The sequence below is a fragment of the Sinohyriopsis cumingii genome, unplaced genomic scaffold (assembly GCF_028554795.1).
Source record: "Sinohyriopsis cumingii isolate HCF-2022 unplaced genomic scaffold, ASM2855479v2 utg002115l, whole genome shotgun sequence".
In the NCBI taxonomy this organism is placed as follows: Eukaryota; Metazoa; Mollusca; class Bivalvia; order Unionida; family Unionidae; genus Sinohyriopsis; species Sinohyriopsis cumingii.
This window is the reverse complement of record NW_028316133.1, coordinates 231,867-257,355: the sequence shown is the minus strand read 5'-3', so window position 1 is coordinate 257,355 and position 25,489 is coordinate 231,867. Positions and strand designations below refer to the sequence as shown.

The following is a 25,489-nucleotide window of genomic DNA, read 5'->3' as shown; positions in this document are numbered from 1 at the left end:
AGTCCATTATGTGATGGCAGATCAAGGTCAATGCTGTTTGCAGTTATACTTGCATTTAAAAGCAAGTGGTACTTATGCCACAATATTCCCTGATGTGTTAAGCCATACAAAATTGGTTACATGATGTCCTTCTTTCTCCCCTAACGAGCCCCTATGTCCTCCAACCTCAAGCTTTCATTACTTGTGCATATCCACAGGTGGCTGAAGAGCTACTCTAATTAGCTGCTGGTAAATCACAAAGCTCTCATAAATAATTAACTCAACTGTTAAACAACAAAATGCTGAAGTCACAATCATGGTTTCAGCTGCTGATGCAGAGAAAAAAATCAATTCATAACAGCTGTAAGAAATGAAAGAAATCATGTACATTTATATGTCTATACATTATTATCATGTCCTAGACAAGGGAGATTACTTTTCAAAAGATACAGTGACACAAGAAGCTTTTAAGTTATAGAAGCAAAGATTTCCTATATAAGATTCATGGTAGATGATTTTTTTAAACAAGGGGAGGTCACTCTTTTGAACATGAAGGTGAAACCAACAAAATCATGAACAATTTACAACAGACTTGCTCCAGTTGTAGAGTTCGCCTAAGTGGAAGCTCAACTAAGTGATCAAAATGGCATCTGTGCCTGTCCATCTATTGCCTAGAATAACACCTTTAAAGTTTCTAACTTAACTAAAAAAAAAAAAAAGGGGGGGGCTTTGTCACAATTAGGTTCTTAAAGTCTCAAACTATGACTAGACTGTGTGTGTAACATCATTCATGTACATACTAATGCAAACACATATTATCAACAAGCTGCATCACTGCATCCCAACCTTTTCTTTGAAAAAATGTGGGCAAAATGACCATAAAACCCACTGAATCACTTATTTTCTCATACCCTCATGAATCTCAATGTCTGGACATTTTAATAACTGTCAAGCATCTAGCGTTATGACTCTTTGGTCATAAACTAAGTAACAGAAAGAAGAGAAAGCAACAAGTTTTGTAAAGCTTAACAAATAATTTAATTATCAAAGTTATAAATGAAAATCTGAGAGGAACTTACAGCATTATGAAATGAATCAAAAATAATCCTGATGAAGTTCTGTGAAAGTCCAAACGAATGAGAAGTTCTGTATAAATTTCAAAACCAGAAATTTACTGGTCTGTCCAGATTTAAACATTATTAAGATGGCATTGTCCAGAATTCCTTAAAATAATTTGCAACAGTTCCAGAATAATATTATACTCCAAATAATGAGCACTTTCTATTTCCACCGAACAATCCAAACAAATGTTTTCCCTCTCGAATAATATCTTAGTACTGCACAAGACAGAACATGTCTGCAGACTTGCAACAGGAACACAAGAAACAAGAATCACTCCAGAAACAGGAGCAAATCTGACTACTCAGTTCTCTCCTTATATACACCTTCTATTATGACTATATATCACAACATATCCCACGTGACATATCTTACTTCTCATATATCTCAAAATTGGCAATTCAAGTGACCTAGCCCAAGCAACGGGAAGTTACTGAATTCTTCTAAAACTGTCCAAAGTCCATCAGCCAATGAAAAATTAACCCAGAGTCATCATTAATTCTTATTATTAACATTATTATTAGCAACTGTAAACACACACGTAAGCATCTATTTACAGATACTATGTAATTTTACGCTCATAAAAGACTCAAGTCCACATAGACAAAATCTAACTAAAGATATTCTGTACAATTTACAGCTATATATAAAAAATTACAAAAAATTAAATCATGTACCAGGAGTAACAAAACATATATATATATACACATAACAACAGAGTGAAAGATTCTTGTCAATTTTTCCAACAAAATTTGTTTGGGGGCAAGGGGGCAATTAAAAGAGAAATCAAAATCCCTAAAACTTTGGACAGAAAAAAAAACCAGTCTAATAATTTCTTGGGCGATACATCCTCATATAGTTTCTCTAACAGTCAACATCAGAATACATCTCATGTATAATGTACTGAATGAATTCAATTCAGATTTCCTTGCTCCATTAGCAGTGATATACTGATGCAAAAAAGACTTGAACAAAATAAAGATGTATGCTGCTGGCGGTTTGATTATGCATGTATTTCAATCTTTTCTAAAACATGCTATCATCATAACCATACATTACAATACTTTATGGTAAAAAAAACACATCACTGTTATACAAAGGTTTAAATTATTCCTCCAATGTCAAACATCAATGTAGATTAAGTAAATTTGACGCTACTCTAAAGAATAAGTATGGAATAACTTCTTGGAAAATAAACAATAAAATGTTTTTAAAAGAAATTCAGCATCTTATATTGCAAGCAATACAACAATATTTTAAATTTACTTACAATTCTTTACAAGTAAAGCTGTGTTGTAAAATCCATGTTAGGATCTTCTTTTAATTGGTTCAAGAAAGAAAACTGAGTTCCCTATTTTGAAGGAACATGTTTGAATGACAGTCAACTGCATATTAAAGTTGATACTGATTAGAAAATTGGTCTGCTTGCTCAATGGACAGGATGAAATTGTTCTGACGTGGCAGGCAAGCTTCACGCATGAGTGGTCAACAGAGACGAAAATATCAATATTTCTGCAAAAGCATCATGACAGATAACAACCCATTACCATCATGATGAAATGGGAACCAACGATAATAATACCAGTAATTATAAAGCTAGGAACAATTAGGTTGAGTGTGAAAATGACTACATTCATTAAAAATTCAGACCACTAGCAGGCAAATTCATTATAATGAACAGTAAACACAAACAAATCAAAGAATACTTTAGCACTATTCTTTAATACTGTACACTTCAATACTGTAATACAGTACAACTGGAGATCAATGAAACGGAACAAGTAACAAGGGGAACTTTGTAAGGACGATCAGACACTGAGTTATCATTCTTTTTCCATTCTAAACTCTCTTTTTTTTGCAACTACACAAAATCTTAAACAAAATACAGGTATAGATTCCTCCAGCTACCTGTGCATCCGTGTACTTAACACCTGAAACAAGGAAGTCAGGATCATGCACTACAATTTCAAATAACACTTTTTATTTTGGTATTTGCAAAGAAAATCACTGACTGTAACACAAAATACTGATAAGTGATTATGAGCATGCAAAACTCTGCATTAAACATGGTGCAGCTTTACATACCCTATCCAATTTTTGTCAATAATAGCATTGTTAGCTTCGTGTCTCCAGTGGATATAATCTTATAAACTGAATAAAATCAGTCAGAATTTCAACCCATGTTATTGCTATAAAAAAAACTGTTGAAACTACCTGTGTTTACTTAGGAATAAAATTGTAACAAAAACTCTATATAAATCAATCAAAAACTCTACATCCAAAAAAAGGGTTTCCATGAATTTCTATTTCTTCTGCTCTATCATTTCATTTACGTCTTATGACACTGTAACATACCAAATTCTGAAACAAAAATATTTTCTACATGTTCAGGTTGAATATTCCATGTAAGTGAACGTAATATAACTCCTGAAAGATCCATAAACTTGTCTCAATCATTCTTAGAAGATCTGTCAACTTGTCCCTAATATTGCTATAAAAAAAAAAAGATCTCAAACAAAAGATGCATGGGCTTGTTTCTATCACTGCTGGAAGATCCATGAACTTGTTTCTATCACTGTTAGAAGATCCATGAACTTGTCTCTTTATCATTGCCAGAAGATCGATGAACTTGTTTCTATCATTGCTAAAAGATCCATGAACTTGTCTCTTTATCATTGCCAGAAGATCCATGAATTTGTCTCTATCATTGCTAAAAGATCCATGAACTTGTCTCTATCACTGCTAGAAGATCCATGAACTTCTCTATATCATTGCAAAAAGATCCATGAACATGTCTCTATCACTGTTCCATGAACATGTCCCTATCACTGCTAGAGGATCCATCAACTTGTCTCAATGTCAAGATATACCCACATATTATGTTTGAATAAATCTGTAATTAATATTTTTGGGTGAAAAAAGAAGAAATTATGCAAGTGATATAATTGAACATAATTTTCTGATCATATATCAACAACTGCATTTAATAAAAGTCAATTCATACTTGTTTGTGTGATCATTCTCAAACCACAGTACAGCTAAATACCCGAGTAAAGATCACTGAGAACTGATAATCAACTTTTTCACTGGAATGTTTTATGCGTTTAGGCTCTTACAAAATGTATTAAGAAAAGAGTGAAGACAACAAGCTTTGTATAATTTAACAAATAATTTATTTCCCTAGAAAAACAAGGTAAAAATGAGAATTAGAACTTACGGTTCTACAAATTAAATCCATAAATTAAAAAAAATAGAAGTCCTAGTAATAAAAAGTTCTAATGAAACTGAGTTCCAATCCCAATGAAATCCAAAATGGAAGGTGATGACATATGCTGTGGTCAGTGTCATCCTGATGTGTCAACAGTTCTTTGTTGAATCAAAGAAAATAATATTCCAGTGTTTGAAACTGTCCTTGTCCAAGAATTAATTTACAGCACTAGTATTTCCAGGAAAAACAAACTTGTAATTCGAATAAATTAAATAAAACAAAATAATTGCCCAAAACTGGTCACAACATAAAACAATTTAACTTCTCAAGTGTTAATGCACTGATTACTATTCTTTCTCAAAACATCAATAATAAATCTAGCTACAATGCAAATCAGATGCCCGGATGTGGGTCAATCCCAGGGAAAAACCTAATTGATACATGTTATCTGTCACATACTCCAAGTATGGCCTTGAATCACTTACGAATGTTACTCTGAGAAAGAATAAAAATAAAAAAAAGAGACTTCTTTGCCACAGCTCTTACTAGTTCTGAATAAGGTCAGGAACTAGGTCAAAATTAGATACAAAGTTTCTATTATTAGTTGTTTACCACTGAATTATATTTCTGGACATTATCAATTCCAGCAAATAAAATTATATTATAATAACATGCAATGGAATTTTTAAAAAAATAAAACTAACAAACAAACAAATAAATTAAATCAAATATAAATTAAATCAAATATACATAGCAAATGCAACTGAACACAAAGTCTGGTAAAAATTCATTTGAGTATGTACATGTCACTGTTAGTATAAAAAGTACATGATCTTCAGAATTAATAACATGGCAGCCATACTGGAGGTTTGATCAACATATATTTCATTTAGGACCAACAATATATCATAAAAACTCTTGTAGTAAAATCACCATGTCACCATAAAGCATAGAAGTAGTTATAACATGATCTTTATAATGGATATCATAGCCATTTAATTGGAGGTCTGATCAGCACAATTTTTATTTATGACCAGCAAGATAGTAAAAATAAGTTTTAGGAGAAAACCTTACTCTACATGACCACCTGTTAAGATGAAAAAGCAATAACAAGATTTTAAAGATACCTCCTATGATGGCCATATTGGTGGCCTAATCATACAAGTTTTATTTATCATCAACAAAATATAATATTAAGTCTTTTAGTGATAACTCCATTTAGAAAAGGAGCAATTAGCAAGCTTTTAAAGATGGCTGCTGAAATGGCAGTCAAATCATCACCATTTTTTCATTCTGGACTTACCACATATTTTAATAAGCTTTTTAGTGATAACCTGGTGTCAATATTAACCACCTGTTTCGGTGATGTAATGATATCAAGAATTTCAAGATAGTCAATGCGACATTTATGTTGAAGCTCTCTGATTCACACCATTTTCATTTGGGATCAAGAACATATCAAAATAAGTTTTCATTTGAAAACCCGATGTCAATACAACCATCAATTCACAAAGTGTAGCAGTAACAAGATTTTCAAGATGGCCACAATGGTGGCCACATTGGATGTCTGACAGGCACCACTGACATGTGGGCCAATTATAGTAATATCCCGCCATCCAGTCTGTTTTATCCTCACTTCTGATTTTAAAAAAAGAAGCAATAAAGGAAATAAAAATGCACAAAACTTAATTCGCTGATTTATAAATTCTAAACTCATTGTCATCAAGTGGTTCCAAACAATGTCAACTTGTTGGCATTTTCAAATCAAATGGGAGTTTCTTTAGCAACACACTAGCCATATTTGCTTGAGCCAGTCTATGTTTTCAAGCAACAGATGAGATGTGGTTCACCATCTTTGAAAATCTCAATAATAATTCTGTAAATTTTGTGCATTCACCCACTTTGAACACATGTAAACAAGAGTTCATCCTATTTCTTTGTTCAATTTATTTTAGACATATTAAAACTAGATGATGCAAAGATTGGATGCAGTCAATAGTTCGGACTGAAATAGACTATTCTAGAAGCCAGAATTGGACAGCGAGCAGTCTATTTGCTTGTTTAGACCGGGAGCTTCCATTTGTGTTGAAATGCCAATAATTCGACAGAGTTTAGTAACCCTTTGGCGCCAATCAGGTTAGAAATTATACATCAGTGAATGAAATGACCAAGTCCTGTGCATTTTTTTATAACTTTGATGCTTTTCATTTCTGAAATCAGTAGGGGGTGCAAACAGGATGGTGTGCTAATACTATAGACATCATTTGCAGTCTCGGAGTAAGAATCCAAAGTTTCTATGGCTTTCAATTTTAAAGAAGCAGCAATTATAAGATTTTCAACAATACTGGACATCTTAACCACAAATGATGCAAAGTCTCTTAGTGAAAACCCTATGTTGCTATGGCCGTCCATTCAAGAGATGCATGTATGCAGTAGTATTTTATGACACCTCAGTACAAAAAGTGGCCATGAACTGTCAACAAAAGGTCAAGTTCACAAATGTAAAAACGATCTGCGCAAAATTTTTCTAAGATTTTCAAAATGGCGTACTGAATGTAAGATTGACAACATATTTTCATGCTTGACCAATGCAATCTTGGGATAAATGTGATTTTAATGCTTCAATGTAATCATCCAAGTAGTGTGGACAGAAGACTAGCAGTGGATCAACATCAAGTCACCACAACTGAGCTATAAAAAAATTGCCTAACTTTTAAAAAAAAAAGAAAAAGAAAAGATGCTCGACACTAGATGGCCCTCTTATCAAGGTAAATGAAAAAAAAATAGAAGTGTACCTTAAGGTAAATATAGCATGGTAGATAGAAAGAAGGATCAATGGAAAAATAAATAAATGCAATAGCTTGGCAGAAATTTTGGTAAGAAACCCCCCCCCAGAATTTCCACCTACAATTCTTCAATATAGTAGTATACCATTACACAGAGTTCCTTTGTAGCTGGAATATTTCTGCCATGCTTCAAGCATGAGTGGGCTCCACTCACATTACTGGTGCTAATCATTTCTTTCCATCAGGCAGGCAAGCATTCTCCAAAGCAGCAGCTATATCATTATGCCTCACTTAAGATGTGTAATGTAAGAAATGGAAAATACACAAATCATCATATGTTAGGTGCTCTTTACATTTTTTTCCTTTCATTCTTTATGCTAAAGAGGAGAGAAATCTGCATGAATAATGCTGAACAATGTTTGTCTGTCTGCCAATCCAGCCATTTGTTTGAACTTGATTTAAAATGTCCCATGCCTGTTTACCATGATTTTGGTCTTAATTAGTTTTAACTGGCAGAGAGGTGTTATCTACAGCTGTATCAAATGGTGTATACCTTAGACACTATGTCACAGTACCTCTGACAATGTTTCATTACCCCAGACATTACGTCTCAGCATCTCTAACACTATGTCTCAGTACTTCTGACACTGTTTGATTACCTCAGACACTGTCTCAGTACCTCAGACACTGTCTCAGTATCTCTGACACTGATTACTTCAGACACTGTCTCAGTACCTCTGACACTGTTTGATTACCTAAGACACTATGTCTCAATACCTCAGACACTGCGTCTAAGTACCTGTGACAGTAATCTCAATACCTCAGACTGTTTCAGCACCTCAGACACTATGTCTCAGTACCTCAGACACTAAGTACCTCTGACAGTAGTCTCAGTATCTCAGGCAATATGACCAAGTATCATCTTAATACAGAAAAAAGAGGTCATGCTGTATATCAAATGACTGATGCATCATTACATTCTAGGAGTCATCTGGATCACCTCAGCTATTCCAGTGGGACAAAAACAATATACCTTGGATTTACATAGATGCAGCAATTTATAGAAAAATAATAAAACATTTCATTGGAAATTACATCACAAAAAGAAACCACAATCTATTCCACCTATATCTATTTCTACGACTAGACTTATCACAGGATGGAAAGAAGCTGTGCATAAATTAGATAAAGTTTTATGCATTTACAACTTCTCAGTAAATTTTTGTTTCAGAAATAGCTGAGGTGGTCCAAATTGGGCATATATTTGAGGTATGATATGTAGGATTGACACTGAGGTTGCAAATGTTCATAGGGCATCAAACTCGTAATCCAAGGATCAATGGTTCGATACACACTGAAGACAGCCCATGTCGACTGCCTCAGTGTATCCATGCAAACAGCACTTAGCTCCCACTTTCTTTGCATGATATAACCAATGTCTTAAAAGGTCTAGTAAAACAAAAAGTGAAAATTTTGACCAAAACAATGCATTTTTAATGTGATACATAATGCATTTTCCACAATGTAGTGCCACTTATTAACATATATACTCACTTACAAGTTGAGTCAAACTGCAAACACAGATCCTGATCTGCTGTAGCATAAAATGCTTGTATATCAGGGTCTATGCTGTTCTACTGATTACTCCTTACAAACTGAACAGACCCTGACCTGCCAGCACATTATGCGAATTGGCAGATCTCGGTCTGCACTTTGCAGTTGGACTTGTCTTATAAGCAACTATATACAGTACTTTGTTACATCATTTTCCATGAAAACTGTTTATACAAACATGGTTTCTTCACAGAACATTCTTGAAAAACTGAAAGTTTGCTAATATTTTATAATTTACACCGATTTAATTGCCCTGTGTATGATGATTTTGGTTTTAAAAAAATATTAATTTTTTATAAAATGTATATATGTGAAGTAAATGTTTTGGAAACAAATTTGACTCAAATTGACAGTAGTGTATGTTAACAATGATTTGATAAGTACATTTTAACACATCCAAAACATCAAGAAAATATCACCAATGTACCCAAAAAGTCCAAGTATGAAGAAAACTGTATATACACGCTTATAAGTCATGTCCAACTGCAAACTACATAGATACTGCTCACCCACTGCATACTGCACATGTAGATCTGGGTCTGTGCAGCTTGCAATCGGATTTGACAAATAAACTAATATATATGGTGAATGACCTGATGATTTTGGAAGGATTTTTTCCAGACTGCAATAAACAGGCTACAGTTATGAGATACAGATGTTGACATGCACATTTTCCTAACAGGATAAGGGCTAGAAGTGGTTTCATGGCACTAGAGAGTGCCATTAACAAGAAAGAACAGGATATAACAATTTGTCAAAGATCATGCTCACCCACTGTGATACTATTAACAGTAACACCTCTCTGCCGTGGTAATGCCACTTAATTGGAATGTAAGTGTGCTACTAATTGTGTCCTAGATTTTTTTATATATACTTTTCTCTTTCCATAAATAAACAACTAATGAAGCTTCCTTAAACTGAGTCTTGTAGACATGAGACGAAAAAATATATTTTAATATTTTGTTGGACTCTAGGTATTTTATTATTTAAAAATACAAATAACCAAAGGTTAAAATAAATAGCATCCATATTAATCTCACTCTTATGTAAACAGATATTTAAAGATTTATTATGTACTAAAGATTTCAGTATAAAACACACAAGACCAAATGGGAATTTACCAGAGGGAGGCACTAGAGACCCAAGGCCGCTCCCAAATGGTCAGCCAGAATAAGTTTTCAGAGTGTTAAAATTGTTGTGACTCATTCTTCACATTGGCAGCACTCCCTATTAGAGTATCCCACACCCAAAATAAACCCAAAAGTTCACCTTATTGTTGATAATCACTACCCCCTATTGACTCAGTTTCTCAGTCAGGGTGTGACAGATGCATTATTTTAATCCCTTAATTTTACCCTCTAGATGCAGCTGTGGAACAACAACAACAATCATCATCATCATCCAATTCTTTGTCTAAAGCTTGCCATGAACAATTTTCAAGACTGAAAATATGGGCATGCATTAAGAACAGAAGATGACAATGACCACACTAAATAGCATGAAGGCAAGACTATAAGAGTGACCTAGATATTTTGAATGAACACTTAATATATATGACAAAGGAAATATCTTAAATTGAAATTGTTAAACGAATTTCCGACCTCAGGATGTGATGGTTTCTATATGCTTGTGGCACTTTTTTGTGAAATGAAAATACTACAGTAAATGTCTTTTAATTTTTTAATGCACATGTTATTAACATATATTTCAATTTATTCCTAAATCTATCCAGATATTTTACTTCATTTAATTTTTTATGAAGACTGCAACAAGCTGCAGCTAAAGAGGTACTTTTGATGATAGCTGTGTTTGTGTGCATGACCTAATTTAATGCCCGAAATATGCTTAATGGAAATAAGATGTGTGTGTGTGTGTGTGTTCTTGTAAACATAAATATGTAATGTGTATGAATGTTTCTTCCCTCCAAGCCATCTGAGGTATTATGTAAAATTTTTACTACAATGTAATACAAACCAACAAATAAACCAACATCAACCTGCCCCCCCCCCCAACACCTAGTTGCATTTCAAATACGGCACTGGGGTCTCAAACATGTGGCACACAGGCCGCATGCATCCTGTCAAAAATCATTGGTCTCACAAGGTGTCATGAGAGATAACAAAGGTGGTGCAGCTCTTGGGACATCGAAAATGCCCTTATGCGATTCCCATCAAGACATTAGTGTTAGGACTGGTCATGATGCTACATGTCTGTGGCATGATGCTCCAGAGTTAGACATAGCTATAAAACTGCCACACTGCAGATATCATAGCAATATGACAAAAAAAAATTTTAAACTATGTTACAAATCCAAATCAAACACATATACGCATTCTGTTGATAATTTTTTTGTCATTTCTAAATTATGCCCCAAAAATTTGTTTCCTATATTACTGGCTGAAAAATTAGGGTAGGTAAGTAACATTATATAAATGATTGTTGTTGTAGGGTTTAACACCATTTTTCAGCACACGATAGGCTATACATGGCGGCCAGAATTAATAGTGGAGGAAGAACCCAGGAAAAAGAACCACTGACCCACGAGAAGCTACTGGCAAGCTTTCTCACATACCCACATTAGTTGAATCCGAGACTCGAACCCACGCAGACAGAGGTGAGATGACAGTGATCCGTAACGGAGAGCACTTTAGACCACTCGGCCCCCATATAGATGATAATGATTAATATATATATATAATGTACTAAGCACTTCATATTCTGGGCTGAACTGGCTCAATTAAATGCACAAATAAATTTTGGGAAACTTTTTTTAAAATTTTCTTTTGATTTTTTTGTGTGGTAACCCTAGAGGGAAAAAAGTATTGGGGATGGCGATGAAAAAACAGGGATGGTCAGCCAAACGGAAACACATTTTTTTCTGCCTTTTAAGAGATACCTGATGTACAACAAATTAAGTAACTTCAGCATTAAACTACATGATTTCAGTGTTATATCTAACATATTGAAAAGAAATGTGATATAACTGAGAATATATCCAAGTGAACATTCAGGCTAGAGAAAGCATCACAAACAGAATCCGTGCCTTTCACTGTCATGAGCAGAATCAATTCATGAAGGATTCAGAAGTTTGAACTGAGTGCCCCTTTATTAAAATAGCACATTTTAGCACAAAAAAAAAACAAAAACAGAAATCTTCCCAATTAGAAGCAAAATAAGCTCAACTCCTTCTCACAAAGTACCAACACCCACCCCCATTAGACCATTTAAAAAAATGCTGGATCAGCACCAAAATTGACATGAATTTTAACAATTATTTTTGAGAAAATGTTTCCTGGTTTCCTGGTGATGATGATGATGATTATATTAAGGTAGTTGGGAAGCTGCACATGGAATGAATTAATCTCATATTCCCTATGGAGCCTCAACTTATGCCAGCTGATTAGAAGTGGATGGCTTGTACACCAGCTGGTTTAGACAGAGATAAGAGTCTTAAGTGATGCATGCCTTGGTAGCCATGCTTGATTTATACCCTAGTACCAGTTTAAAGCAAGACTGTAAAGGAGGGTTTTCAGGGAACTGGGGCAAATACTACCCATGTCTGGTTATATACAGACCTGTAGGAAATGTATAATAAATTACTTTGGACATAATAGTGCAAGATAAGAGTAAATCAACTTAAATGATAGAGAAAAGACCAAATGACAAAACATGGTGGCCCTCTCACTGTAAACTAAGGACAAGAACTACACTTGTAAATTTCTTATCTACTTTGTGGTTATGAAAAACTGTAACACCTACTGTGCCAATATATTACCAAATTTATCCTAACTTAGAACACACTAATCTAGATTTGTGTTTGTAAAACACACATGCCCCCCCCCCATACATACCTAAAACGTTTTTAATCTTAAAAAAAATGAAGACCAATTTTAAACACTACTGTAATGGCAGGAATTATTCCTAATCTTTAATCAGCTCAACTGTATTTGCATACAAATATACACAAAAAACTTCTTTGGTCAAACACCATGTTTTTTCTGTTAAATCATGCCAAGAAGAACATTTTGTCAAAGAAATCAAAAACCAAGATAGCATGAAAATGTTTGAATTCTTAAATAACGGTCATAATGGCCTGAAGATCTAATCACATCATCTACATAAAAATACAAATAAATTTGATGTAATACTCACTTATAAGACAAGTCCAAATGCAAATTGCGCATACCCAGACCTGCCGTCACATAATACACCAGAAGATTTGGGTCTGAGCAGTTTGTTGGGAGTAACCAGTAGATAAAATAACAGACTCTGATCTGCAGGCGCACTGTGATAAAACCAATCAGGATCATTGTGATAAAACAGATCAGGATCATTGTGATAAAACAGATCAGATCATTGTGACAAAAAAGATCAGGATCATTGTGATAAAAAAGATCAGGATCGCTGTGATAAAATAGACTGGGATCATTGTGATAAAACAGATCAGGATCATTGTGATAAAACAGATCAAGATCACGGTGATAAAACTGATCAAGATCACTGTGATAAAACAGATCAGGATCATTGTGATAAAACAGATCAGGATCACTGTGATAAAACATTGAGATCATTGTGATAAACAGATCGGGATCACTGTAATAAAACAGATCAGGATCACTGTGATAAAACAGATCAGGATCATTGTGATAAAACATATCGGGATCATTGTGATAAAACAGATCAAGATCATTGTGATAAAACAGATCAAGATCACTGTGATAAAAAAGATCAAGATCATTGTGATAAAACATATCGGGATCATTGTGACAAAACAGATCAGGATCATTGTGATAAACAGATCAGGATCACTGTGATAAACAGATCAGGATCATTGTTGTCTGCAGTCTGACTCAACTTATAAGCGAGTATAAGCTGGTAAGTTGTCTACGTAAACTACAAAGGTTTTGTAAAAGTCCACAAAAAATTACTAATCTGAGAAAGTCCATTTTTGTAAAAACAAAACAAAACAAGAGTACCTCCAAGAGACATGCTCTACAGGCTCAAAAGAATTTACAGGAATTAAAGATAAGACCATTTCTTCCTCTTATCTGTCCAGTCTTGAAATCATCTTTGCTATCATTCAGCAAAACAAGTTTTCAAACTATCAGCAATTGTGGACATACAGAATGTCAACTTGGCATCACTTCCATTTAAGACCAACATGATTTTCAGAAAAGCCACTGTTGTGGACATGCTGAACTTTGCATCATTTTCATTTAGGGCCAACAAAGCATCATAAGTGGACACTCCATGTTAATATTACTTGCCATTTTGGAGAGCAACAAGAACAAGATTATCAAATTGAATGTCATGGTGGTCCTATTTGATATCAAATCAGCACTATTTCTATTTAGTATCAACTAGACATCAGAAGAACTCTTGCGGTGAAAGCACAATGTCAATATGACTGGGCAGCCATCTTGAAATAGTGATAAGATTTTCAAGATAGCTTATTGTGGCAGTTATATTAAAAGTTGAAGAAGAATAAAATCTACCATTTTCATTCAAGACCAACTAGACTTCATAAAAGTCTTTCAGTGATGGTATTACTATTCATTCAGGCGAAATAGTGAAACCAAAATTTTCAAGATGGCCTCCAGCATGATGTTCAATATATGAATGGTACAAACCAGACATCGCAAGATGTTATTCAGTAAATAACCCCATGTCAATAAAACCATGCATTGAGAAGTAGTGATACTATTTTCAAGATGGCCAACATTTTCATTCTGGACCAACTAAACCATGGAATGAATGTGTGTTAAAAGTTTCGCAACAATACTCCAAGTAGTTTAAGAAGGGCAGCAATAACAAAACTGTTCTAACAGATTATGGACAACAGACAATCCTATAAGCTATTCTGATCTATGACCATAATAACTATTACTGATCTACTGTAGTCAAGTATTACATGGGACACACACTCCTGTCTTGATACAAATGTATAATAAGTTTAATGAGGATATTGGTAGTGATTCAAGAGATGCCAAAGAGAAGTGTTATGGACAGATGAACAAAAATTTTAAGAGTACCGCATACGTCACAGTACAGGACTGCCCCATGTTTAAAAGGCCCTCTATGTAGATACTAGTCAGACATGGCTGAATCTGGAAGATTACTGGCCAACAGGTCCCAATGACCTTGACCTTTGGTCTCAAATTTACTGTGCAGTAACCATTATCTTCTTATTAGATTTACCACTGCCTATGAACCATAGACAATGAACCTGTAGGTTTAATTTGTATCATCAGTGCAATCAAGCTAAACAGTCTAGTCAAGAACTCAAGAACAACCATTTTCCCCCACCCACCTCCAGTCACAATGACCCTGACCTTTGACCTTTTGATTCCAAAATCAGTAGCATCCTTCCATACCTTTACTGTAAGCCATCCACCATTAGTCAGTACATAGTTTACAACAAAAACCATCATGGGAAAAGATTTTCTTCCGTCAGCCAATGTGACCTTGACCTTTAACATTTTAGTTCTATAAAAAGACATCTCTATTCTTTCTGGCACATTAACCATGACCTTTTGATTCAAATGTCAATAGGTTTATTCCTTATCACAAGAACAAGCCATCCATATATGATGTGTTATAATAATAAATATACATTTTCACTGGTCACAGTGACCTTGACCGTTGTTGTTTTCACCCTAAAATTCAAATGCTTCTTTCTTACTGCAAGTGAAAATCATCCTCAAAACTTATTTTATTGAAAGATACCAGGAACATATGGATGGATGGACAACATCACAACATAATTCACTCCACTTTATTGCAAGTGTATCATAATGATGGGGATTCTAATTGAAAATACTGATCGAGTCCCTTTTTATTTTGACAGAACACAATGTCTAGTCATGATACTAAAGTATACAAAGTTACATGAAGATATCTCACTGGGTTAAGGTCGACACTGAGTAAACAAAAGTGGGATGGACAGAGAAGCAGACTCCAGTATGACCCTATTGAACTTCGTTTACAGTTGGGAGAGGGGTTAAAAAAGTGTTCCTTGAAGGGATTGATGCTCTAATGGGAGAAAAGAATTTCTACAAATTGAAGACAAGACCAGCTTTTCCTTGGAATTGAAGATAAGACCAGTTCTTTTATCTGTCAAGTTTGAAACTATGATATTCTTCATCACATATAGCATGAGACAAGATTTTTCAAGAAGGGTACCATGGCAGCCTTATTGGACATCAGATCAGCATCATTTTCATTTAAGACCTGCTAGATATCAGAAGTCTTTTAGTGAAAATCTCCACCTTGATATGACTATTCAGAAGCAGTGATAACAAGATTTTCAAAATGGCCACTGTTGTAGCCATACTGGATGTCCAAGCAGCACCATTTTCATTATGACCAACTGGACCATGGGAAGAATGTGTGTAGGCATTCCTAGGAAGAGTCAGGTTAAAATCATGCAGTAACAGATGGACAATGGATGACAGATGACAGGCAACAGACCATCTCATAGGCTTTTCTGGTCTGTGACCAGTAGAGATAAAAATTACTATTTTATAACAATTTTAAAGCTTCTAACATAGCCTGATGATCTAATCAGGTCATCTTACTATGGCCATTATTAAATTCCAATACTGTAATAATGGCTGATGATCTAATCAGGTCATCTTACTATGGTCATTATTAAATTGCAATGTTGTAATAATGGCTGATGACCTAATCAGGTCATCTTACTATGGTCATTATTAAATTACAATATTGTAATAATGGCTGATGATCTGATCAGGTCATCTTACTATGGCCATTATTAAATTACAATATTGTAATAAGGGATGATGATCTGATCAGGTCATCTTACTATGGCCATTATTAAATTACAATATTGTAATAAGGGATGATGACCTAATCAGGTCATCTTACTATGGCCATTATTAAATTACAATATTGTAATAAGGGATGATGACCTAATCAGGTCATCTTACTATGGCCATTATTAAATTACAATATTGTAATAATGGCTGATGATCTAATCAGGTCATCTTACTATGGTCATTATTAAATTCCAATATTGTTATAATGGCTGATGACCTAATCAGGTCATCTCACTATGGCCATTATTAAATTACAATATTGTAATAATGGCTGATGATCTGATCAGGTCATCTTACTATGGCCAAATATTATGTGTGTGTGTGTGTGATTTGGATTTTTAATGTAGCTTTAACAATTTTTCAGTCATATCACTACGATGTCTGCAGTGTGGCAGTTTATGGTGATGTCTAGCACTGGGGCATCATTCTGCAGACATGTAGCATGTCCCACCCAGTCACATTATCCTGACACCAGGCTGACCAGTCCTAACACTAACCTCTTAATGCTGAGTGCCAAGTGAGGCAGCTGTTAGTACCATTTTTGTAAGTCTTTGGTATGACTTAGCCGGGGATCAAACCCATGACCTCCTGCATCCTAGGCAGATGCTCGAACCACATGAACAAATAGGTGCAGTTTCAAGCGTCTGGGGTGCTGCTGTAAAGTTAGTCTGGTTCCCTGACTAATGTCATTAATTCTAAAATGAAACCCAGATCCAAATAAAACACAGATGAACCAATTATCAGGATTTTTCGACAACGATCATTTTTCCGTAAATTTTGCTAATATGCCGTAAGTCCATATCTTAAGGATCATTTTTGTAAGACTTACAGCAAAATCGTAAGAGTTGGCAGGTCTGCATGTTTAGCATTATCTTGTGCTGAAATATGGCGATAAAACCTGCAACATCAACAACAAAATTACAGTGGTCATTCAATATAAAGCACCTTAGTGTAACATGGCCAATTATGCAAACTAACAGTTATGATCAAAGACCCTATAATACTGAGTGAATTTTTTCTACTGTACTCCAGCATAAGGTGACCTCACTTTTTTATGGTTCACTTGCAAAGCATAATGCAATAAAGAAAAGAACCAAATGTTTAAATGTTTTTGAGGTTTCAAAATTAACTATTACCACTAATCCAAAAAATTTCAATTTTACATATGGATTGCTACAACACTAACCCAAATATATTCACTAGACATGTCCAGTTTCTGCTTGTTGCTATCTCAAGTGGTCTTTCCTTTCATGTATGTACTAAAACATGGGACGCCATTCCTTTCATGGTCAACTGATAATTTATTGTGTTAACTAAGCAACTGTCAAGACTTTGTACTTGATGAGGTACAATGAAAGCCTGCAGCAGAAACGGTCATGAGTTCTTGCACATATTAAAAGTAAATACAGATACTGGCTGTTACAACAATCTACAAGCTCACTGAACTAGCCTGGTATCCTAGTATTCCAATGTACAAATTTCAATACTGATAATACTGTAAAAAATGGTCTAAGCTTACAAATTTCAATACTGGCAATGCTGTATAGATTGAGCTAGGAAACACAAATTTCAATACTGCATAAATTGATCTAGGGTACAGAAATTTCAATACATTATAAATTGATCTAGGGTACACATTTTTCAATAGTGTATAAATTGATCTAAGGTACACAAATTTCAATAGTGTATAAACTGATCAAGGGTACACAAAATTTCAATGTTGACAGTACTGTATAAAATGATCTGGGGTACACAAATTTCAATACTGTATATATTGATATATGATACACAGATTTTAATAAAGAATAAATTGATCTAGGTTACACAAATTTCAATAGTGTATAAACTGATCAAGGGCACACAAATTTCAATGTTGACAATACTGTATAAAAATGATCTGGGGTACACAAATTTCAATACTGTATATATTGATCTAGGATACACAGATTTTAATAATGTATAAACTGATCTAGGGTACACAAATTTCAAAAATGTATAAATTGATCTAGGATGCATAAATTTCAATACTGACAATACTGTATAAATTAATCTAGGGTACGCAAATTTCAATAGTGTATAAATAGATATAGGTAACACAAATTTCATGTGTAGAAATTGATGTAGAGTACACAAACTTCAATGTTGACAATATTGTATAAAATGGTCTGGGGTACACACAATTCAGTACTGTATAAATTGATCTAGGGTACACAAAACGTAGCCAATCAGTAAGGTTGTGTTGGCAGACTCAGTGATGTTGTAGGATTTAATGCCATTTTTCAGCACAATATAGGCAATACATGGCGGCAAGTATAATTGGTGGAGGAAGAACCCAAGAAAACCCTGGGAAGAACCACTGACCCACGAGAAGCTACTGGCAGGCTTTCTCATGTACCCACGTTAGCCGAGCCTGAGACTCGAACTCACACATACAGAGGTGAGATGGTAGTGATCCGTAACGGTGAGCGCTTTAGACCAATCGGATACTCTGGGCCCCCGGCAGACTCAATGACTGATGAAGAATGTCTCATACGAGTAGTATCCTAGTATAAAGTGACCTCGCCAATAGCATAGTACAGTTTTATGTCTCATACAAGTAGTATCGTAGTATAAAGTGACCTCACCTGTATCACAATACAGTTTTATGTCTCATACAAGTAGTATCCAAGTAGAAAGTGACCTCACGTGTATCACAGTACAGTTTTATGTCTCATACAAGTAGTATCCTAGTATAAAGTGACCTCACCTGTATCACAGTACAGTTTTATGTCTCATACAAGTAGTATCCTAGTACAAAGTGACCTCACCTGTATCACAGTACAGTTTTATGTCTCATACAAGTAGTATCCTAGTATAAAGTGACCTCACCTGTATCACAGTACAGTTTTATGCCTCTATTGCATCATAATGAGGTACCAATGTATCCACCATGCACTGACCAAAACAAGCAAATACTGTAATGCAACCTATTATAAGGTATTTTCTCCTCTATATTGCAGACATGATTTTTTCTTCCATAAAAAAACCTGAAAAAATGATTGAGGAGGGGGGTCGATTATGACTTCCCTGAACATTATTAAATGGGGCTACATATATATATCTCTCCCTCGATAATTTGCACACAATGGGGTTTTAAAAAAATATACTGAAGAATAAGCGATGGTGCGAGTTACAGAAGTTCCTCTGAAAAAAATCAAGAATGGGATGGGCATATATGACTTAAGTGAAAAAGGGGTGGTATATTATGGTTTCATATTTTGCTTCATAACTGTATTGGGAATCATTCTCAATAATGTGTTTTTTCTTATCAAGTTGTTTGCTTTTCTGTATAAATTAATTTTATTTTAAAGATAACCAATCTATAAAAGATCAATAAAAACATTAACCAATCCATGAAAGATCATTAAAAATATTAACCAATCCATAAAAGATCATTAAAAATATTAACCAATCCATAAAAGATCATTAAAACATTAACCAATCCATAAAAGATCATTAAAAGCATTAACCAATCCATTAATGATCATTAAAACATTAACCAATCTATAAAAGATCATTAAAACATTAACCGATCCATGAAAGATCATTAAAACATTAACCAATCCATGAATGATCATTAAAAGCATTAACCAATCTAAAAAAGATCATTAAAAGCATTAACCAATCCATTAATGATCATTAAAACATTAACCAATCTATAAAAGATCATTAAAACATTAACCAATCCATAAAAGATCATTAAAACATTAACCGATCCATGAAAGATCATTAAAAGCATTAACCAATCCATGAAAGATCATTAAAAGCATTAACCAATCCATAAAAGATCATTAAAACATTAACCAATCCATAAAAGATCATTAAAAGCATTAACCAATCCATAAAAAGATCATTAAAACATTAACCAATCCATAAAAGATCATTAAAAGCATTAACCAATCCATGAAAGATCATTAAAACATTAACCAATCCATGAAAGATCATTAAAAGCATTAACCAATCCATGAAAGATCATTAAAACATTAACCAATCCATGAAAGATCATTAAAAGCATTAACCAATCCATGAAAGATCATTAAAACATTAACCAATCCATGAAATATCATTTTTAACATTACACTGAAAGGTTTTAAGACACATCAAAGTAGTACCTGCAAAAAACATTGTGTATTATGTCACTGCATTTTGCATGTGAATATGGATCCATTCTAGTGTTGTTATTGATTCAAAACAAAACAGGAATTATATATTTTTAAATGACGGACATTTATTTTGAGAAGCACCACTGAAATTTGAGTTTTTATTCATCTGTTAATAAACTGTTGATACAGTGATTTCAACGCAAATTAAATTTCTATTTATTCTCGATCAAACCACCAAATGCAGATTCAGTGATTTCAAGTTCACTACAAACTTTAAAAATCGCTTCACCATATTGAATACTATCAGTGAAACTAAGATTTCCTTCACCAAGTATGCTTTTCCTTTGCATTTGTAAACAAGTAGGATAAACCACTGATTAATAATTCATACATTAATTACATTACTAACATAATAATATTTAAAACAATACTTGATTGCTCAAAAGAAATGAGTTTAACAAACACATGATAGTGACCATTAACTCTTATGCACTGAGGATTTGCATGCTTACTGAATTTTTATTAGTCCACCCCCTTTACATGATTTGATACATAAGACATAAATACATGTAACGTGATAATATCAAGCAGGTATACTTTTAACTGTAGCAGTGCAACAAAGACTTCCATAAACTGGAAATCAAAACACAGTCAGCACTTAATTAGGTTTATGCAGAAACACTTGAGGTTATCGCTGTGCTGGTCAATTGAAACATTTTGCTACAAGTTGGAGTATCACATTTTTGATAATTACACTGAAGCTGAATACAAAAACAAAACAGAAACATGAATATCACTTCAAATAACTGGTATAAATTGAAGTGTTGTTACCAGCAGGAATTATTAGCATTTGTAATTTACTGACTTTTTTTGTTGTATATTTATTAGTCAGTGTACTAAGAATCTTTTAAAATGGAACATTAACAAAATATGTGACTTCTTATTTAAAGCTGCAAATTTTTTGATGTTGATTCAAATTTCTGGCCACTAACCAATGTTTTCAAACAAAAAAATGAGTGAGTCATCAGAGTTTAGTTTACCAATTTCAACTGTGTTTTACTCATTTTCAGCAAATACAGGCATACTTTTTGATAGGGTATTTTTTAGGGGAAAAATAGAACCTGTCTAAAGCATCATAAGACTGGCTGGATGGTTGACAATAATCATAAAATGAGGGATTGTGGGAAATCTTTGTACAGGGACAACCATATTAAGTCATGCATGTGGCTCATGTAGTTCTCAATGATTATTCAAGGATAAATATGATACAATCTATGGACTTATTCAAGGATAAATATGGTACAATCTACCTATTCTATGATAAATTTGGTACAATCTGTATTTATTCACAGATAAATATGATAAAATGTATGGACTTATTCAAGAATAAATATGGTATAATCTATGGGCTTATTCAAGGATAAATATGGTATACCCTATGCATTTATTCCAAAATAAATAGGGTACAGTTTATGGACTTATTCAAAGATACAAATGGTACAATCTATGGACTTATTCAAATATACACATGATAAAATATGGACTTGCAAGGATAAATATGATAAAATATGGACTTATTCAAGAATAAATATAAATTATAGGTGATTCAAGGATAAATACATGTATTGTAAGTAAATCAGTCATATGTTGTCCTGAAAGTCTACAACACTGAGTGAAGGATTCTTCCACATTAAAAGAAATATGGCTCAACAAAACAGGTTTTCTTTTAATGTAACTCTAACAATTTTTACATGAAAACTTATTGTCAACAGAAACCATTTAAAAAGACAGTTATTTAATAGGTGTCTGTGTTTCAACGGACAGAAAACAAACAATAAGAAGCATGCAAATATCATTCTTGCCAGGCAAATACACCTCTCTCTCTCTCTCTCTCTCTCTCTCTTTCTTTCTTTTACACCTGAATCTTCTTACTTACTAGACCATTTACAATACAAAACTAAAATCAATTGCCCTAGATTTGCTCTTTTCTCCCTCTGTGCCTGGTAGAATAAATGTCATGGTCAACCGTTATCTTTACGGTTTGTCCTAGCCTCCCTGCTGACTTCAGTTAGCGCGTGACAAGTCAATGAGGTACAGGTGGGAGCTAATCTCTCACCTGTAACTAGTGGGTACGAGCTTCCTGCTTTACAAGGGGCTCCCTTGGGAAATTTCATTTCTTGCCACCCAAATGGTGCAAAAGTGTACAAATTGCATGTGACAGCTTTCAAGTGATGAAGTCATTCAGAACACCTTATACAAACGAGATTGTGAAGGTCACAGTTTTATTTATTTTCATGTTTGTATCACTAACCTGTAAATCCCACCCTTTGACCACAAACAGACATCAAGGTGTACATACTGTACATGTATACTGAAGTACAATATACATTTTGTGAAACAACATGTACTTATTCTGAAGAAAGAACTTCACTTACACTGAAAATTCACCCTTTTTGTGCTAATAATGTGCAAAGGTTCATTATTAGTGATAATTTTATTGGCATAATTTTTTTCATATTTCAAAAGTACGTTAGTTAATTAATGACTCAATTTTATACATAATATTAGCATTATTTCTATCATTTATATCAAAATAATTGGTGAAATTTGCCCAGAAACATGCCATTCAAAGACTGAAGACATTCTACACTTCGTATAGGGAACTAGGTTTTCTCATCAAAGGAAATTCCAAACAAATGATATAAAACCTTTGCCAACCTAAACGGAACAATTTTTTATATATAATCTGGGTAAATAACAGCATGTCTGTATTATTGGGTTCGCCTATATTAGCCCCGGGTAAATGACAGTACATCTTGAATATTTGGGGTTTCCCTCTATCAGATCAGGGACTGATGGCTGAGTGTTATCAAAATGCACATCCTGTGTCTGAAAAAGACTGAGCTGAGAGTAGGTCAATAGAGACAAAGAAAGGTTTTTCTTCTTCTTCAAACTGCCTCTAAAAATCTAACTATCGCATAATGTAAATGATTGTGGAAAAATTGTCAACAATTGGGAATGTAGTAATATATTGTTAAAATTTTGAAATTCTGTGCGAGTTAGACAAGTTTAAATTTAAGAAGAGGGCATTGAACATACTTCAATTTTTGCCCCTAGGAATCCTTTTAAAAATTGATAACAGGACATGCATCATATTTGATTTGCAGAAAATCTGTGCCTATATGTAAGCATGAGTTAAATGCCCATGAACACACTTTAAGGTTAGATGCAAATTACTGCAGACCTTTTCTCTGAATTGATTTTCTTCAGAACCAGGTTTTTTCCATCCTTTCATTTCAAGATAATTTATTTTCAATATAACAGTCATATTAGATTCTCTCTTGGATTGGAATTTTTGTTCTCAAACAATCAAAGGTCCCTCACCCTCACCCTTCGAGACATAAATTGCAAGTCGCTTATTCATTTCCTGTATCTCCCTATTCTCATCCTTGTATGCCAGCTGTGGCCGAGGGAGGCAGGAAACAGTGGCGTAGCTGGGGTACTTGTAATTTATGTGTATGTGAAGATGGCATAAATTAAGATGCTAAATATTGGCATCAATGTACACGTATAACCACATGAATGTGCTTCGTTACATCCTTGTGAAGGATGTAAACTCAAAAACAGTTACGAACATCATCATACTGTGTCCCATTTTCTTGGAAAAACTCCAGATCATCATCAAGCCAATTTCGTTTGTCTGATACTATGATTATTATGTTCAGTGCAGTATGTACTTTCACAAACTTTATCACATCATTTTTCTGAAAATCAGCGATCTGCTGGTGAAAAATTCTGGCAAAATTGCCATGCCAGTGCCTGTATTTCACTCAAATGTGTAGGTAAAGCATACTTTGCTGTTTCTCAAACTGACAACACCAGTCCCCACCCCTTTCAGGCCATTAAAAGTACTGTATTTTGAGTACAATATCTAGTGCTTTTCTTTTCATCAAAATGTGTTAAAATTGTAAAACCATTTAAACATCAACATTCTGTCAATAACATATTCTGTTATGTTCAATCTATGAATCTCTTGTTGAAAATTGATGTATGAAACTCGGATGTGAAAATTGGTAGCACCATCATGAGAAAATTATTACCCTATGGAGGCATTTAGGCTGATTCAGCTATTCGAGGGAAACATAAATCTTTCATAATTAATCATGTAAAAATAAAAAGTTTGAACTTTAACATTGATATCTGTCACCTATATTTAATAATGAACATATTTTCAAGATTTCTAGTTTGAACAAGAACAAAAGTTGAACCACAATTTTCCTAATTATAATATTTTCATAGTTTATATGATTTGTCTCAAATGTGTAGTAAAACACAAAATTTTACACAACCATTTCAATTGTCTCAAATGTGGAGTAAAACAAAAATTTTACACAATCATTTTGATTGTCTCCAATGTGAAACAAAACAAATTTTACACAAGCATTTTGATTGTCTCAAATGTGAAGTAACACACAAATTTTACACAATCATTTTGATGTCTCAAATGTGAAGTAAAACATAAATTTTACACAACCATTTCAATTGTCTCAAATGTAAAAGTAAAACATAAATTTTACACAACCATATCAATTGTTTCAAATGTTTACCTGTCCACTCACTCTCATGTATTTTCATCACTACTCACCTTGTTTATTCTGGTGTGGAAGATAAGTCACTTCGCCATAAAATTTGAGTCCAGCTTTGTCCCTGGAAAATCAAAAAGTTTAGCAATAGTTTACCAGAGCATTTTTTGGTCCCCTCATGGTCCACCAGGCCTATCATCAGTAGACCATTTTACTTTGG

At 33.8% G+C, this 25,489-nt stretch overlaps 1 protein-coding gene across 3 annotated transcripts in view; it reads right to left on the bottom strand.

Moving 5' to 3' along the window:
- LOC149771129 (uncharacterized) overlaps positions 1-25,489 on the bottom strand; it is a 143,865-nt gene that overhangs the window by 75,771 nt on the left and 42,605 nt on the right. For 2 of the 3 annotated variants that reach the window (XM_089948836.1, XM_089948837.1), the window contains exon 2: positions 25,332-25,393. The exons of the other annotated variant lie outside the window; for it this stretch is intronic. The gene's annotated coding sequence lies outside the window, so the exon portion shown is untranslated. The remainder of the gene's footprint in view (positions 1-25,331; positions 25,394-25,489) is intronic. 3 annotated transcript variants of the gene reach the window in all.